Genomic DNA, 20,360 nt, shown 5'->3' with positions numbered 1-20,360 from the left:
AAATGTGGTAATACTATGCTTGCCAAAAGACTTTACACCAGAGTTCAAATGCAATTCATGTAAGCAACGATAATATGTCATCGTACGCTAGGTCACCATATCATATTTGTACAGTACTGTAGCATCTAATTATAAAACAATGCACTTTAAAAGTTTAGCGAGAATTTCATAATTTTAGTCTTTTTTTAAAAGTGACCTTGCTAAACAAATTAATCATATATAGTATATATTATATATAGATTATAAATGAATAAAATGATGCACTGTGATTGCAAATGAGATAAATGTCAAGTATAGAACACAGGACAAAGATCTTTTAAACAATTACAGGTCATCGTACGGCCTTCAACAATTACGGATCAGACTCCATACATTATAATAAGTTGAAGTAACACGAGGTTAATAGAGATAGGAAAATGTGGTATGAATGCCAATGAGACAACACTTTATCCAAATCACAATTTGTAAAAACAAACTATTATAAACATGTTTAACATTTAAAAAGAAATCTTACTGCTCGGTTTAAGCTAAATATTTTAACGAACAACATTTGACACACAGCAACACACAACAAGCCATGAAGATTTTTAATTATTTATAGCCAAATGAAAACAAGATATAGGAAATGATACCTCCCTATTGTTCAGTCCCTCTTTACCTGAGACAATAAGGATATAGTTCCCCATTACAACAATCAGAGACTGATAGTTCCAATCAAACAGTACACATATTTAAAGAATGTTCATAAATATTGATATATGAATAATTCAGCGTCATCATCTTCCGGTCATAGTCCTCTCAAGATCTAACAGTGAACGGGATAAAATGTCTTTATTATTTAGGTTAATAAATATATACTTAAAAATCAACCAATGCACCTCCAACAGATTCAGTTTTAAGAAGACGATATTAGCTTTTTTAAAAAGCATGACCTTAAACAATGCCAACATATATCATACAGTAAGTATTGAAGGGATTTATGGCAATACACGTAGTAGTTACTACCTGTATTTCAGTTACCTAACTGTACGATGAACTATAGTTGACGTTTACCAGTCTTGTGACAAATCTAGATTCAATTATAATTTTAGTTTTGTTTGAAAGAAGCTATTCATAGATTAATTAGTTGTACGTTTTTTGTATGCACTTTCAGGAACATCTGTAAAGATTGGATTAGTTTGAATGTGGTCTCTGGTTAAGAGTTGTCTGTTTGGTAAAGATACTACATCATGTAATCTTTAATTTTTATCGTATCTTTTAATTTTCCATGTTGTGTTTTGTGTACTATTGTTTGTTTGTTTGTTGGTCTTTTTCTTTTGTAGCCATGGCGTTGTCAGTTTACTTTTGATATATGAGTTTGAATGTCCCCTGGTATCTTTTACCCCTGTTTTATACTGTCTTTAGACACATGCTGGTCTACGTAGTCGGGTTTGGTGGTCGGAAAGGAAGGTTGTACAAGTACTGTTCAATATTCAAAATGGCTTTAAAAAGCTGAACAAAACGACTTCTAAAATTTGTTCGTTCTTGAACTCGAAATAATTTAAATGGGGATTATTTTACTACGAATTTCTCTTATGACTGAATAAAAACAAAAAAACTATGGTTAACTATATCTGTACAGACACACATGTTTCGCTGCTACCTCAGACGAACGTTTTACAATTAACATTTTGTTAAAGCCAGATTTGACCACGTGCACATGGTAAATTGTACAGCTAAATGTCAAACTAGAAAAAAACTAATTACTAAAACAATCGGTTAATGTATGCTTTGTTCATTTGCAACGTGGTTTTTAAACGAAATATTACATAATTTACAATAACTTATTTCATAATAACACTTCACAAAGTACACGTGTACTGTTTGTGGTAGACTGTACCTGATAGCGTTAGTTTCGTAGCCGCTGATATGTAAATATAACAAGGCCAAATCTGGGTTTGGACCTACGTTGCTGCATGTAATTCATTGAGGTTACATGTATTCTTAAACACAATTATGTAATTGTTTCCTTTCATATTATACCAAGAAAACATTATGACGTAAATTTTCCTTATACAGTGAGTTTAAAGAATCAACCCAATAGTATTAAAAAAACATAAACAGCAAGTGATTGCATTGTTAATGAGGAATTAGTTTATTAGCTAATTGAACATTCTCAAGCTGAAGACGAACATACGATCATTCAGGCTATGCACCCATTAAAGACAAATTGAAGTTTCAGATGTTATTAAGTCTTTATGCCAATCTAAATAAAAGCATCTTTTTCACATAAGGACATTAAAAGAGTTTGAATTGGCAACTATTTTCTGGGTAGGTAGAGTTTGGGTAAACAAACATATATTCTTTCGTATCCATGGCCTCATTTTTGTAGAAGCCAAAAAAGCTGAACGAATATCTATCTTGTACAATAAGTGTTGTTAAATTTCAAGCTCTCAGCAAATTGGAAGTGACTCCACGACATATTTAAAAAAATGCACACAAGCTGAAATTTAGTATTATCAAGCTTCAGACTAACCATAAAATCATCCCCTTCAATAGAAATTTAATAGAAAAAGTGTGACGAAAAAAATCTATTTACAAATACTGTTGTTAAATTTCAACCAATCGGCTAACATGAAGTGGCTGCATGGATGATGCAATATATAATTACAATTCAGCATTATTAAGCTCAATCCCTTTCCGTGAAGCCAAGAAAGGTTACACAAGGACTCCAACGAAAAATCGAAAGGGAAAGTTTACAAATGGAAAAACCAAATCGTAATACATATCAAACGAATGGAAAACAACTATGACATGGTACAGGTATTTTCTTACGTAGAAAATGGTAGATTAAACCTTGTTTTATAACTAGCTAAACCAATGTTACGATTAAAAGACCACTATTTCAATATCATGTTAGCCAAAAAACATAAACACTATAATTGTGCAACAGCATAACACAAGTTGTCTCCCTTCCTATAAAAAAAAACGCCGGTTTATACTGGTTTGACCAAGAATTCACTTGTATTAGGACGTGACATTCAAAAGTCATGAATAACGGACGAATGAAATGTTCTACAAAAGTGACAGAACGCATAATTAAATTGTTATAAAAAAATTAAATCAACGTATTGTTATTAATGTGGTTATGTATAGGTAGCGTGCGATGACAAAAGAGAGAAGAAAAACTAGTTGAATATGATTTGTCTATATCATCATTGTCAATCATACCGACATCTTCTTATTTCTATATCAGTCGGAACATATTTCTCAAAGTTTATTCCGTGATGCTCAAAACAGAAACATTTATATAGATTAGTAATGATATTGTAAGATTCTTTTGAATTATTTATTTCGAATGAACTCTTCTTTTATGTTTAATCGAAATCCAAGACAGAAGATGTAATTTTCTACTTATTCTCTATTAATTGTTAATTACAGGTAATTAGCTAGAAACTTATTTCAAGCTCCGTTTCTTCTTCCATCTGTAAAACAAATATATTTAAAAGATTCATAATTATTATTTTTCGGTACAAGAAAAAGCATTTCATTTGAATTGTATAGCAGATTATAATATACCTTATTGCTATTTGTCCGTCATTACTGCATAATTCATTGACGTTCCCAATATTTTGACGTAGTCAGCAAAAATGTCCGACGCCACAGGACAATAGTGTGTGTTCTTTGCCATCAATGGGTCAAGTATCACAGATTCCCAAACACGTAACTGAGTTTGTACTCATAAGTTCATTTTATATAAGGTTTATGATTTTCAAATATTTTGTCTTGCGCATAACTGGCAAAACATAAGAGAAGAGAAATTATCATAGCTTGCGAAACTCCCCCCTCTCCAATTTTTATCAGTTGCAGAAGAGCATTCTTCTTACAAATGAAACTATTATATAAACAGTTCCTAATCCAAACGGTGGTATTCACGAAAGCGCTATACTTGTTTATTTTCAGTAATGATAGTTGACCCATAGATTTTATAATTTAATTCGTTTTTTTTAATTTACCAATACGTACAAACACTAGTTCTGATATAGTTAGAAAATCGAGTCTTGACAGTCTATTTATGCAAATATGAGCATGTTAGGATTAAGCCGTCAATATCCATACATTTGAACAGTCACTTATATTATAAAGACTCATCTTAGAAGACGATAAAAAAAATTTAGAGAATGATTATACATTTTGTACAAAGAGATGTGTAATATGAATTTAAATGTGACTATGTATTTCAGTATCAAGTAATTGGGTTTTTGCCTTTCGCGTTTTTGGTGCAAGTCGGTCATGATCCAGATGTGCGATTTGGACGTTAGAGCTTTTACAGTATCGCTTTTAATTTGTTTACCATTGTCTTAACTTTATATTCTTTATCGAGAAAGTGTATGGTACTATCAACTGCAAGAACAACTCTGCTGGTATCCTTGTCAAATGTACTATCAACTGCAAGAATAACTCTGCTGGCATCCTTATCAAATGTACTATCAACTGGAAGAACAACTCTGCTGGCATCCTTGTCAAATTTACTATCAACTGCAAGAACAACTCTGCTGGCATCCTTGTCAAATTTACTATCAACTGCAAGAACAACTCTGCTGGCATCCTTGTCAAATGTACTATCAACTGCAAGAACATCTTTGCTGGCATCCTTGTCAAATGTACTATCAACTGCAAGAACATCTCTGCTGGCATCCTTGTCAAATGTACTATCAACTGCAAGAACATCTCTGCTGGCATCCTTGTCAAATGTACTATCATCTGCAAGAACAACTCTGCTGGCATCCTTGTCAAATGAACTATCAACACGTTTTTTGTCGTCGTTGTTAGATAATTTGCATGTATATCTGTGAATCAAATTAGTCAGTTGTGTTATATGTTTATAATATATGTTTACACAGTTTGGTTGCAGGTCCCAATTATTTTCGCATTAATGTCACATTGACCTATGATGTCTGTTTGGGTTGTTCACCAAATTTTAGTTACTGTTACGCATTAGTAAATACAAATACTGAAGGTATGTGCATTAAACAACTGCTTTTTAAATATGCCTTTTCACAACTGAATTTTGGAGACAGAACAATAATTAAGTAATTAGTTCTTTATTTCGTTTGTCTGTTTTGTTTATAAATGATCTCATAAATACTTCTGCATGTAAATTGTCGATGTAGGTATACAAATAAAATGGGCGTGTACATTCACGTGCTCACAGTTCAATCTTCATAACCATATAAACAGCAATAAAGGAGGAACACATTCGTCGATGCACCAGACAATCTAGATCTTGGAATTCGATAGTTTTAGGTAAATATAGGTTAAGTTAAAGCACACAAAGTCATGTTTCTATACAATTCAAAGCTTCCATTGCTATTTCAGTTACTCTTTGATATGCCATTACCAGTACTAAATAAACAAGCGTATTTCGCGCAAGTATAGACACAAGTCCCTGTGCCTTTGCATAACCAAAATGGTGCAATACATGATGAACATATGCTTAGACCTATTCAGTCAAAATGTGATGTTTGAATGCATGTTTTAAAAGAAAATATTTGGTACATAAAATGGATCAAATTTATATTCCTTCTTTTTCAGACTTTTGTCAGTCATATTGACTGGCCTTGAAATGATTTAATTTATATTCATGATAACGCCGCCGGTTCACTTGTTTACATGTAAGACAAACACAGCAAAGTTAAATACATACAAACTATTGAGACATTGATTGATGCATTTATGATTTACGTGAAGATATTTTTACAACAATTTCCAAATTTAGAATTGATTACTTATACTCATGTACACATAAAATTGAGAAAGGAAATGGTGAATATGTCAAAGCGACAACCACCCGACCATAGAGCAAACAACAGCCGAAGGCAACCAATGGGTCTTCAATGTAGCGAGAATTCCCGCACCCGTAGGTGTCCTTCAGCTGGCCCTTAAAATATGCATAATAGTACAGTGATAATGGACGTCATACTAAACTCCGAATTATACACAAGAAACTAAAATTTAAAATCATACAAGACTAACAAAGGCCAGAGGCTCCTGACTTGGGACAGGCGCAAAATTGCGGCGGGGTTAAACATGTTTATGAGATCTCAACCCTCCCCCTATACCTCTAGCCAATGTAGAAAAGTAAAAGAATAACAATACGCACATTAAAATTCAGTTCAAGAGAAGTCCGAGTCTGATGTCAAAAGATGTAACAAAAGAAAATAAATAAAATGGCAATAATACATAAATAACAACAGACTACTAGCAGTTAACTGACATGCCAGCTCCAGACCTCAATTAAACTGATTGAAAGATTATGTCTTCATCATATGAATATCAGGTACAATCCCTCCCGTTAGGGGTTTAGTATCATACTATCATAAAATATATGAGAAGAACATAACCCGTGTCATGCCAACAACTGTTTTTTTAGAAATAAATGTGTTTAGTTCCGATGCAAAGACCCTATCAGTGAATCAATGTTAAAGCCATAATATGCAATCTTTAATGACCTGACAACAGTATCGTAACTATATCCCCTTTTAATAAGTCTATTTAAAGGTTTTGTTAGTTTCTGAGGAGAATACTGACATTTTTGTGCTTTATAAAGAATATTTCCATAAAATTTTGGATGTGAAATACCTGAACGTATAAGATGTCTGCATGTTGAGTTATATTTACGAATTATTTCCTTATACCGGTGATAAAATTTAGTAAATGTTTTGACCAGTTTGTGATATCGAAAACCCTGGTGTAATAATTTTTCAGTAATACATAAATTTCTCTCGCTAAAATCTAATACATTGTTACATACACGAGCGAATCGTACAAGACACATGTATGTTTTGAAAAGATTTCTTGCTTTCTAGAATACGATTAACACACAATCCCACAAGATCTTGGTTTTCCATTGAAAATGCAAATTGCAATGGAAACCCAAAAGGTAATACAATTCAGGAAACAAGTTTAGGTAATTCACCATGCTGGAACTAAAATTAAAACGGTGTTCGTTTTCGACAGAACTGTTTTCATACCAATTCATGTTTGAAAAGCGGAATGGTCTTCTTCTTTTGTTTTCTATACAAAACAGGTAAATTGCAATCAAAACTATCCCCGCGATCTAACCCATTCACGCATCAAGATACTATATTACCGGTAGCAATGTTGCACACCTTTTTAAAAGCAGCTAAGACGACTTCATGATTTAGAACTCAAAGAAACAGTCTCACGGCCACCAAAATAGCTGCATCACAATTATATATTTGTCAAAATCTTTAATTGATCTGTTGGACGTAAAGTGTTTTGGGTTATCTCGGATCAATGTTACAGAATTAAATATTATATATAATAAGCTTCTATATCAAAACGAGCATGATGCTACTGTATGATGGTATATAATGGATTTTCTCCGGTATTTATTTAGAATAGTTTATTTTGGACCACGATGTATGATTGGATACATTAATTTTGATCTGTCATAAAAAATCCTGAGGTCGCAGGGAATAAGTGGAAAATATTGGTGTGTAGCTTGATCATATCTAAATATATACCTATATGTAATTTAATGTGTTCGCCAATAGGTGTGTTTCCTTTGAAAACAGGAGACTTTATTGATGAAAAATTCTATTGTAAATAATTTGTCATTTTCAAAGGTATCGATCTGATTACAATATTGGGTCCAAATGTTGAAATTAATAAAAAAAAAAAAAAAAAAAAAAAAGAAAAAAAAGTTAAGTCCACGTTTAGATTATTTACAATTGTCCAGTTGATATTTATCGATTAGGGCGTACACTTTATCATTCCTTAGATTGATTATTGTCAATAAGTTTATATTTGCCCGTACAAGCAATCCTAAGGTTTGCAATGCAATTGATACAGTGTGATGTTGTCTAAGAGTTCTACTGAACAAAACAGAAGGTCAAGAAAAACAAGTTGCTGTGCTTAAATATTTAACATTGCCATTAAAGCGGGAGGTTTGGCGTGCCATAAAACCAGATTGAACTCACCATTGTTTTCTTAAAATGTCCTGTACCAAGTCAGGAAAATAGTCATTGTTATATTATAGTTCGTTTCTGTGTGTGCTACATTTTAAAGTTGTGTTTCTGTTGTGTCGTAGTTCTCCTCTTATATTTGATGCGTTTCCCTCAGTTTTAGTTTGTAAACCGGTTTTTTTTTCTCAATCGATTGATGAATTTCGAACAGAGGTATACTACTGTTGCCTTTATATAAGAATACAAACAAATTTGGAATACAAATTCCTATTAACGACATTTGTTTTAGTATTTTAGTTAAAAAATAAAAAATTGAATATAAAAGGGTAGTTGATAGGGAATAGATAACTTTGAAGGACCTGACATCTGTTTTGTGGGTAGTTAGCTTTTTGTTCATCTGCAGGCTAATAATGATGAATTTATTTGCAATCATACAACATCTTCGTTTTCATATTTGAATATTTAGTTAAAACCAAATGATAACAAACAATTGTGTGCAGATCTGATACACAAAAACGACTTTTCATATTAGACTTCTGCAGTCACGAAAAAGACAGTTGTTATCCATTCGAGTGATGTGAGCTTTTAATTTTGCAAATTTTGATTATGGACTTTATGTTTTGATTTTTTCTTGGAGTTCGTTTTTTTTTATTTAACTTTTTTCTGAATCCTACCATACGAAATCATTAGATTTCAATACGTTCACAATTAAAGATAAGCCTACAACAAAATTGGAAACGAAACCGGTCAATGATAAACTCATCATAGATACCAGAATTGAACATTTGTATTTACACCAAACGCGCGTTTCGTCTACGAGAAATTCATCATGAATTGCTGTTATTTTACCTAGGACAAGCGAAGGGTTTGTGTACATGCACATAAAACAATTTACTGAAATTAACATTTCATTGAATTGTTTTGCAGTAATACTTTGCCTCAGAAAATGTATGATTATACGGTATAGGTTTCCGCATTGATGAAGGTCACACCGAGGCCAATAATTGCTTACAACCACTTCATTTGAACCCTTGTGGATTGTATTTCTGAATGATCATATATATCACATCACCATATTATCATATATACATGGTATTGTCCCATTTTTTTGTTTCATTTATTACAATGTATTTCCGGTTTTTGTCGAAAACAACGTTAACATGATATTACTTTCCAACGAACATCTAAGTCAAAGAGTGTAAATTAAGACCCGGACGCGGTTTTGGGAGAAACAATATTTTATCTTGACGACATTTCCCAAACATTCGGAAGTCTGACAAATAATATAACGATTTTGCATTTCCTAAACAGCTATTGTTACAAAAAGTTTGTCAGTTTGTTTTCGACTTATTGAGTTTTGAAATTCCCCTCTGTATCTTCCACAAAAACAAATTGGAAACTGTGATAATTTATTCCTTGTTTTTCTTTATGTCTTCATTTCTTTCTTTTGAAGGAAGGGATGTTTTTCTTTTTGACAACTTGCTTATACATATACTAGTGCCGATTTTCTCATTTGTATTAATGTAAGATTTTTAAGTTTACAGTTGCAGAAAATGCGTTTTGTTTACCTTTGTTATCAATAATAATTTTACAATGAACATTTCACTTTATAAATTTAGTGCCTTTCGGAGCACCTTTTTGAAGAATATTGTGACAAGGAATACTTCAGGGTTTCAGAGGTAAATTATAAATCATGTGTCTACTGTTATGGAATATTTGTGTCCCAGATGACCACGACGTTTTCGAATTGTTGGAACTACAATTCCGTCTCTGTTGTGACATTAAAAAATTTAGGAACTTGTAATGACTATAATCAGCAGGATAGGTGACACATGGAGAGCAGGATCTGCTTACCCTTACGAAACATCTCAAGTCACTCACGTCTACTTTTGTTCGTGTTGGTTTTATGTTTGTTTTCAGTTTTTGTTTTGTACAATTTTATCTTTTTTTAATATTTGTGTTGTCTCTAATTGAAAATGTAGTTGATCTTTCGTCCTGAAACTATTTTGTTAGTTTCATCTTTCTCATTTGGCCAAGTCTTTTCCGGAGCACCCAAATTCTTCCCTATGTTTTGATGTGATTTTGATGGTCAGTCTTTGGTTTTCAGTAAACTGTTTTTTGATATGTGTTTTTTTTTTCTTTTCCTCATTTTTTGTTTTATGCCACAAAGCGTTGAAAGTTTTTCTTTTCTTTAACCAACTTCAGATATTTCCTTTCAATAGTTGTTAGCAATGCCCCTCTGTGGTACAACAATGACAAGGCGTTGAAATTTACTCTTCGATAAATGAATTTAGAATATTTTCCTTTGATATCCCTCCGGGTTTGTTTTAAGAATTTACATAACATCTTCATCTGTTGCCTCCTGATTATCTCATTAGCCAGATTATACAATGGTAAATAGTTCATGCAAACAACCAAAAACAACCAAAACAGATAATCCTCGAAAATATATATGTGATAATAACGTTTATTTCTGACAGAAATATTAGATAAAATGTGTTCCTTGGTCGTATTTAATTATGGTTATATTGCACATGCATCAATGTTTAAAAACAAACTGTACAGTTCTAGGTGAGTCAGTCTTTGTATTGTCGTTCCGTTAATGTGAATCGTAGATATTCTTTTATTCTTATTCATTGTTGATACGAACATTAAAAAAAAGTTCGGCTTTTACAATTGTAGAAACTTAAGTTTATTTGTTTGATGTTCAAATCATTCATTTTAGAATAGAAAAAAAAACAAAATAACAAAGAAATCATCATTTTGTTTATTTTCTTTGGTTATATTTTCTGACATCAGTCTTGGACTTCTCTTGAACTGAATTTTAATGTGCGTATTGTTATGCGTTTACTTTTCTGCATTGGCTAGAGGTAAAGGGGGAGGGTTGAGATCTCACAAACATGTTTAACCCCGCCGCATTTTTGCGCCTGTCCCAAGTCCTCTGGCCTTTGTTAGTCTTGTATTATTTTAACTTTTAGTTTCTTGTGTACATTTTGGAGTTTAGTATGGTGTTCATTATCACTGAACCAGTATATATTTGTTTAGGGGCCAGCTGAAGGACGCCTCCGGGTGCGAGAATTTCTCGTTGAATTATAGACCTGTTGGTAACTTTCTGCTGTTGTCTGCTCTATGGTCGGGTTGTTGTTTCTTTGGCACATTCCCCACTTCCATTCTCAATTTTAGAAATATGTTCGTGCTTACATTTATTTCAGAAGTAAGTTTTTTTTTCAATATTTCCATTTCCTTTAGGAGTTACAATCTATTTTAGGAAACAGTAGTTATCCGATTTTAATCACAGTGAGACATGAATAATTGAATTTTTCAAGCATCATATTTGAATCTTTAGCCTTAATTTTGATTATGTCCCCTGGTAGAAGTTCTACTGTAGTCACATAGGAAGTGGAACGCCAGTATATGTCGGTAGGATGTTCGACATAATAATCATCAACCCAAATCCTACCTATGTAACTGTTATTTTTATAAATAGAAAATTTCTTACTTTTACCAAGCACAGTTAACACGACAGAAATATGGTAAACACCCGAAAGTTCACAAAGAAAATGGCCCGTTGACTGTAAATATGTCTGGTTGGTGATTCCAAAACTATTAATTATTGTTGTGAACTTGATGGATGTATCTTCGGTGTACTTTGTATGCGTATTATCACAAGCAGTAACAGCAACTGTTAAAAAAAATGTAAAGAAACTATATTATAAAATTGCAATAGTAAAAGAACAATTCTCAAACAAACATGGCCTTTCTAAAAAGAACAATGTTAATGCAGTGAATAGATTGAACAGACAAACGAAAGAAATAACGCGATTTTGGGACGAGCGATGATAGAAACAGCACACTGTAGACATTGTGTATAAAGTTTTTACAATTGTAAAAGCATGAACTTGATAACAAAAACTCAGTCATACCTGAAAAATTAAGATCCTAAGTAGACTCATTGTTTACACATGTTACAATGACAGTTTGTTACTTGACTGTTTAAGACTGTTTTTGGACACTCGGAAGCATGTATGTATGAATGTGATCGCTTTGGTAGATGCGGTGATTTGGTGTTTAATTGTATTTTAAAAACACATTTGGCCTCGAACATATCCAAAGGAGATCAGTTTTCGAAACATTAATCTGGTGCAGAAAAATTGTTATCGTTTATTTTATTACGTGTGAAATAACAGAACTTGATAATTTCTACATTAAATATACCTTTCTCGTTATTTTCGCTGACGTTTTGTTGTAACTGTTTAATTGTAGCATTCATTTCATTCGTTACGGCCTCCAAAATGTTGAAGTTGGCAGATGCGTTCGATACTGATTTATTAAGTGATTCCTCTAACTTTTGTAACTTCGTGGAGTCGTTATAAATTTTCACTTGTGATTGTAATGTCATATTGTACAACGCCATGATATCTTGATCGCGAGCCTGTTCACGATTACGTATTGACAGAACGAACGAATCAATTCTTTGGACTTTGTTTTGTAGACTACCCAAGGTCTGCAGTTGTTGAATAGTACTGAGTTGTAGTAGTTTCTGAAGACTGTGTCTAAGTACAGTTGTTTGATCATTCAAATTTTCGTATTTAACTTCTATGTCTTCAAAGTGTTTAGCCAAACGGGTATTGTTTTCTTGTAGATCCTTAATTATCTGTTCCAAGTCATCGTTGTTCTTGCAGGTGTCATTCTCAGAAAAATGTTCTAAAATGTGTTTTCCATGTCTTTTACTTTGTCCTTCAGCTGTGTCGTGAGTAAGTTAATTGTCAATTCTTGATGACTCCTAATTTTCTCCAACTCGTGACTAATATGTGTTTGATCCTCGAGATATCTAGAGACCGAAAGATAATGTGGTGTATTATTATCCAATAGAAACGCAGAAAGACGGGTGGTGAGTATTAACAAAAAAATGAATCGCAACATTTTTCGTTAAAAATATTTTAAACTTATACACAATACCGTTGTATAATGAAGTAGATAACATACAAAAATTATCATACATTTTCAAATAGTTAAGATAAACAATTTAACAGTTATCTTAAAATATGATCCCTGATAGCTTTATGAAACGAAGGTCAACGATGATAGTAGGACAAGGGGCAACCACAAATTTAGACAAACTAGAGTGAAGAGGGATTTCTACTTTCACTCGTTCTTCCCAGGAACAACTAGAGAGTGGAATAAACTCACGATATATATACGTAGTGGAGTCAGGTTCACTAGATGACTTAAGGGCCAGAATGAATACCATCTCCGGGATCCAGCTACATTTGACAACAGTATAACCAGTGGATATAGTATAGTAACTAATCATAAGTACACTTAAATACAGAGTTCGACTCGCAACCGGACAGAAGAAGAAGCAAATACGAATTGGATGATTTTTGTATTGATAGATTTCTATTTCGGAAAGAAATAACTTTGAACATACGAAGGATTAGCTTTTTTACAGTAAAATGTACAGGAATGAGGGCGATTTTCTATTCATAGAAATAGAACGCTAGTAACTAAAAAGAACAGCTAACAAAGTCATTTGGAAAAAGTGTAGTTGTCGCCGTGTTGATTATTGAGATGAGATACATTTACGACATCATAGACGCAAATGTTTACCTTCCAATTAGCAATGCGTTGATTAGACCGTTTCAGTTGCATTGACCCTGCTTTAAAATGACGCGTACCATTTTGACAAAAACATTCTAGTAAGGACGTGTAGCGACAAAAACTTTTTTTTTTCGATATCTATAACTTTTTCTGGGAAACAGCGTTATGAATTCAACGTTAAATATCACAACATGACCATGACCTAATTTTCTTTATTTTTGACCAATCTACTAAATAGGCTCTGTCTCAAAAGCGCAATAACTGTAAGATATCATATGCAAATATCTAAGTGACATCTTACAAACCATTTACCCCGCAAGAGAAAAAGTGTCGAAGGAAGGAAAAACATAACAATCAGGAAAACAATAGGTCTTTTCCCAGACGGTTTTAACACTATCAGGCAAAGATGACCTTACTTATAAAAGGCTATAATTTTTAGGCCGTTATTGCTCCATCATTTTAGCTTTCATGGTAAATCCAGACGAGCGCCTCGGACGCATGATATTTATTAAGCGTTATTTTCATTTTATTTTGTGTCAAGGTGGAGGAAATCTGTTACATCACGACCGCATTTTGATGAGAAACATTTAAAAAATTTCTTGAAAACATGTCATAAAAATTAAAAGTGAAAAAAGTGTACTATTTTTTAAAAAGTCCTTAATCTGTCACCTTGTAAGATAAGGATAAATGATAAATAGTACATACACACATCACAGCCATAATTTGTCTTATTTTGCATATTTCAGACCGTAAATATTATTTTTTTTAAAATTATATTACATTTACATGTCAAAATTAAGAATTTCCGTATATAAGTCGGATTTAAGGATGTACTAAGGTGATGTTAAGGACTTTAAGTACATTGTACGATGGTCGGACTCCTTGTTTTTTCCCGTTAATACAGTTTAAAATTCAAGCAGATTATAGATTTCTTTTCTTTCGATTTGAGACCCAAATAATACCATTGCAAATAAATATATGCAAAAAGTCCGAGTCAGTCTTTTCCCGCCATTTTTGTTCAATTAAAAATCAAAAATCTCAAAAAGGAGCTCCATAATCTATCAAATATTTAGCTACTTTTGTTCCTTAACAAATACACTTCCGACTAGATTTTTTTTATTATTCCACCATCTTAATGTTATGAAATTAATTTGATCCAAGTGGTAATGTAAACAATTGAATACGTTAATCATTCAGACGTTCAACTAAAAAGGAGAATGTGAAATGAAAAAATATATATATTAGTAGGTGTCTTTAATTATAATCCTGTGTCTCTAAATTAAAAATTTTGATGCATACATTGTTTAAGAAGTATGCTTTTACGAAACTAAAAAAAGCGCTTTTTCAAATATGATTATCATGACAAATGAAACAAGTTACAATGACAAATTAGTGTTTAGATACGATCAAGAAGTTACTCTGATCGAACTCTATCCATATATATGTTCTGCTTTCTTAATTGAAATGCTGTTTCAGTTTGATAAATGTTATCGAAATGATATAAATATTTTTAAGCCCAGTAGTAGTCAGCACTTTTTGTGCTGACATGAATTGTCATTGATATGGTTATATTATGAATTTACTGTTTACAATTTTTTGAATTTTTTGAAATACTAAGGCTTATCTACCTCAGGCATATATTACCTTAGCTGTATTTGGCAAAACGTTTAGGAATTTTGGTCCTAAATGCTCTTCAACTTCGTACTTTATTGGCCTTTTTAATTTTTTTGGATTCGAGCGTCACTGATGAGTCTTTTGTAGACTAAACGCGCGTCTGGCGTATACTACATTTAGTCCTGGTATCTATGATGAGTTTATTTATAATTAGAATATGGTTTTCTTTATTGCATACTGTTGCAATGTATTTCTTGTTTTGAACATAACTTTGGCATTTTTGTTTTTAATCCGCAGTGTCATCTACATGAAAATAAATCGGAAGATTTTTTTTTTCATGACTAATATTGAAGCAAAAACAAAACAAATACTGGCTGGCAATCGTAGATAACTGACTCTTCGTTAATACTGTGGTGTATGATGTACCACGTGTCACCGTACGCGTACGCATTAGAATATAATGCGACGGATGTTAAACTACGTTAAATTTTGTAACGTATTTGAATCAAATACTCAAATACTGGAAAATGTTTGTTTATATATCTGTTTTTTTTTATTTTAAGATAGTACGCAACGTTGACGGCTTTAATTTTTCCTTTTTTCCTATTAAGGTAGTTTGTATTGTTTTCACATCGTTGTCAATATAATTGAATTCCATACGACTGTCATACAAGTCAGAGGGTTAGCTAGCTATAAAAGACTAAAGCCATCATGCTCTACATAAGAAAATGCCTGCACCAAGTCTGGAGAATGACAGTCGTTGATCATTCGTTTGATGTGTTTGGTGTGTTTTAGCTTTTGATTTTGCCATTTGTTTCCATTTTGAATTAACCCCAGAGATTTTTGCTATTGTTTTTTACTCATATTTTAACGCATTATCAAAACATCATAGAATATTATTTTTTACAAATAGTTATGTTATCTTTACAAAAGATAATGTTATGGTTATTTTTTCAAAAGGTTACGTTATTTTTATTAAAGGTGAATATTTTTTTTTTTATATTTTAACGATATAAAGAGAACTTATATAACTTTGATCAGCTGCGCTTGTTCATTCATTCGAGAAAGACAATAACGCTTGAATTAATTTAAGAATTTCTACTAAGAGAAAATGAATTGAAAATCTTTCTTCATATAAAGTGTATGATATATAAAGAGAGATAACTGTAACTGCTTATCAAATGTCACTTTCTGGATTATCCTTAATCAGGAATAGTCCATTTTAGACAGTTGAACGATATACATAAATACGTATATGTTAAAAAAACGAATTTTGAAGTATAATAGGATAAATAACTAACAACTGATCATTCGATCTTTTACGAAATCCCATTGACGTCATAGGTATAACACCACTACTTTTTCAAAGATATCAATACGCAAATAAATAGATGCAATCTACTTAATAAATAATTTGTGTAAACCTACATTGATTTGACTTTAAAATGAACGTGGAAAACGTTAATATTCTATGGGTAGGAAATTGAAATGTTCGTAATAGTATTATGCAAATGAAATTATCAATACCCATATCAATATTTATAATTTCATATTACATTTATATAGATATAGGAAGATGTGGTGTGAGTGCCAATGAGACAACTCTCCATCCAAATAACAATGTATAAAAGTAAACCATTGTAGGTCAATGGTACGGCCTTCAACACGGAGCCTTGGTTCACACCGAACAACAAGCTATACAGGGTCCCGAAATTACTAGTGTAAAACCATTCAAACGAGAAAACCAACGGTCTAATCTATATAAAAAAAAAACGAGAAACGAGAAACACGTATACATTACATAAACAAACGACAACTACTGTACATCAGATTCCTGACTTAGGACAGGTGCAAACATTTGCAGCGGGATTAAACGTTTTAATGGTACCACACCTTCTTTCATTTTTCTGCAAAAAAAGCATACTATCACAACATAGAAAAACACACGATAAAATATCAATTGGCAGGCTTAACTCAATAAAAAAAACGTAAATTAACACACTATGAGCAAATAAATTTGATCTGCGATATCTGAATGTAAATGCACAGTTAATAAAATATTAGAGATAAACATTCAAGGCCAAAAAAAGCAAACAAACAAGTCCAAACAAAGCCATGTTTATAATAAACAGTTTCGACCATATATTTTCCTTTAATTTTTATTACCATACCTCTCTCATTGATAGAATAGTTTCTGGAACATTTGTGTTTACAAGTTACTGTTTAATTAGACTTTGTAATCAATCTTTCACTTGAAAAAAAAGTACAACGTTGACATGTCTGAAAATAAATATGTAAAAATTGTGATCATTTAAATTTGTATTTAATTGATTTTGACCGAAAGGTTTAGTTTAAACATAATTTATTTACTTAAATATGCAAAAGGGATGAGACACAAGTTAATAAAACTTATATAGTCATCTCCCATTAAACCAATAATACCATTGAGTCCAACGTCGACCAACTAGGCCAATGATTTTATTAATGTCGTCCAAATATCAACTTCACCTGGAGGTTGCATAAACGTGTAGGACCACATATTAAAAAAATGCGTTTTACCGTCTAATTTTATCTCTTTGGTATATCCGATATACAGGGGCAGAAAATAAATTCTACATCTATAAAATAAATTTTTCATTCAGCAATAACCTACGAATTTCAGGAAAGTCAGCTGATTTGTTGTTGAGAAATGAAAATTTTCGGACAATTTGAGGAATATTTTGGCGACTTTCATAGTTTATCTGGATTGGTTTGTCCATTACTACACGCAACATGTTACTTCGGCAACTAAAGATCATTGTCTTTTCAAAGATCTAAAATGCTGAATGATGACTTTGTCAATTGTTAGTTATGTTTTGATTTCTTGTACATCAATATTTCCCTTTCATTGTTTTTTTTGCTTTTGAATTTTATTTATGTGCATTCATGTTCTCTCTCTTTCATTTGTGACCCGGATCAATTTTTGCTTAGTCGATTTATAACTTTTTAACAGCTTCATACTACTGTTGCCTTTATTTGATATTTTATCTTTTCCCCTTGATGTCCATGGTTTATCGGATTAATATGATTTATGCATTTCAATACGCATTGATCTTGTATTTTAAGATTGAAGGATTATATGTTGTTTATCCCAGTGTGTTACTTTTCATCAATAACGTTTCTTTTGATTAAATGTGAGTAATGTTATTTGTTATTTCGTCGATGTTGCTGTTGTCGATTATTATGTCTTCTATTTTGTATAGTTCTTTTGCATTTTCTGTCTACTTTTTCCTTCACTGGTTGTATTAGGCAAAACTTTCAGAAATTTTTGATCCTCAATGCTCTTCTATTTCGTACTTTATTTTTCCTTTTAAACATTGTTTTGATTTGAGCTCAGCGTCACTGATAGAAACAACGCGCGTCTGATGAGTTTATTTAAGGATGTACTTAGGTGAGGTTAGGTGAAAATTAATAAATCAAGAATTTAAAATTGATACTTTAAGCTGGTAGAGCATTCTTTAATAATAAAAATAAGCTAAAAATATTGATAGGTCTTGGGCCTCCTTTTCGAGATATTTCAGATTTAAAATATGGCGGGGAAAGGCTGACTCGGACTTTTACCTTATGTTTGCATTGGTATTATTTGGGTCCCAAAACAAAAGTAAGAAAATTAAGAATCTTCTAAAATTTTGGTAAATGACCTTTCATGAGCTATTTAGTCTAATATGAAAAAATGAATGGGTGTTATGGGGCAAAATATTTTACCTTGTTTTGTATGGAAAAACACCAAGGAGTCCGAAAATTTGACACTTTGTAATTTCCGCTTTTAGATGAGTTTTTGAAATAATGTAATTCTCTAAAAACATTTAAATTAATTAGAATACTTTCAATAACAGTTTAATTGAATATTTTTAAGTACGATTACATTACAACTTTGCGATACCACTTGTATTCTGAAAATTATTGAACATCATGCATTTCTGTAATGTCTGTTCAATGCATATATTTCATAACAGTGCTTAAAGTTTTCGGTCTTTTATAATTTAAACCAAATGTTAGTCATTAATTATGCACATTAGACTATATTCATACTAAAATACTCTATGTTTATATGATTGATAAGTTTACTATAAACCAAATTTGTTCTAATACAAATGCCCATGATAAGCAATATAACGTATTAAATTGATTTTTATAATAATAATAGGACACATGGTCACAAATAATGTTTATATGCTGAAGAATTTTCAGCGCAATAAAATTTGTAACTCTTTTGAAAAAATACGCAATACCAAATTACGTTTTGTATAGTTACCTCGGAAAATCCGATTAGCATTGACACTTTTAAATATGAAAAGCAAAATAAATAGCGTGTATAATTGAATATAGTCTGCAGTATTTGTGAAGTTTGTGTCGATACAGGTTGAAAATGCATTTCAATATTCAACAAATAGTTCACTTAAAAGTTTGGTCATATATGTCACCCTATTAACTGGGCGCTATTCTTCTTTGTATGTAAGGAACGACAGAAACTGGTCTATCAACTACTTGTTGCATTAGTCCTTGAGAGACATCAATTGTAATGTATCATATTAAACAGGTTTCTTTAATATCAGTTACTATACCTGAAAAGGATTTAAGAAGGTCGATTTCATTTTTACCGTAATTGTAAAGAGTATTTCTTGAATCATATTTAGAGACCTTCTAATTATTTTAGGCATCCCATTTTTTTTTGTGTAAAAATAAAGAGTAGAATTATATATTTTGAATATTTTCTAAAATAATTCAAATTTAGATTTTCCTTTCAGGTTAATCTCTCATTATAACATTATTTGATCTTAAAACCAATTAACTACAAAAAATACGAGTTACAATATATATTTAACATGAATTAGTTCTTTGTATCGAAATTGAAATACATTTGTAAGATTAATGTGCTTTAGGTGTAGAACCGTTAAAGAGGAATCATATTCATAACTTGAATTCAATTACAAAACTAAAAATATTTTCAAGTGATTTTTTTTTGAATGAATGAGTACATCGATCGTTTGATACATAATACGTAACACGATTTATTTTTGATTTTATATTGTTTTGTTTCTTTCTGTTGTTGTATTTTCTTTTGTGTAAATTAACTTCACGTATCACCTTCATTATTATATGTGAAATGGTTATGTGTCCTGTTATTAGGTTTCC

At 31.6% G+C, this 20,360-nt stretch overlaps 1 long non-coding RNA gene across 1 annotated transcript; it reads right to left on the bottom strand.

The window, feature by feature from the left end:
• Positions 1-11,160: 11,160 nt before the first annotated feature.
• On the bottom strand, positions 11,161-12,960 carry LOC143055493 (uncharacterized). Its single transcript, XR_012972049.1, has 2 exons — positions 12,186-12,960; positions 11,161-11,652 (listed from the first exon to the last, which is right to left on the bottom strand). It is a non-coding gene; the product is annotated as an uncharacterized LOC143055493 (long non-coding RNA).
• Between the last annotated feature and the right edge of the window lie 7,400 nt (positions 12,961-20,360).

This window comes from Mytilus galloprovincialis, chromosome 12, assembly GCF_965363235.1.
Source record: "Mytilus galloprovincialis chromosome 12, xbMytGall1.hap1.1, whole genome shotgun sequence".
In the NCBI taxonomy this organism is placed as follows: Eukaryota; Metazoa; Mollusca; class Bivalvia; order Mytilida; family Mytilidae; genus Mytilus; species Mytilus galloprovincialis.
Note: the sequence above shows the minus strand (reverse complement) of the source record. Positions and strands in the feature narration are given on the sequence as shown.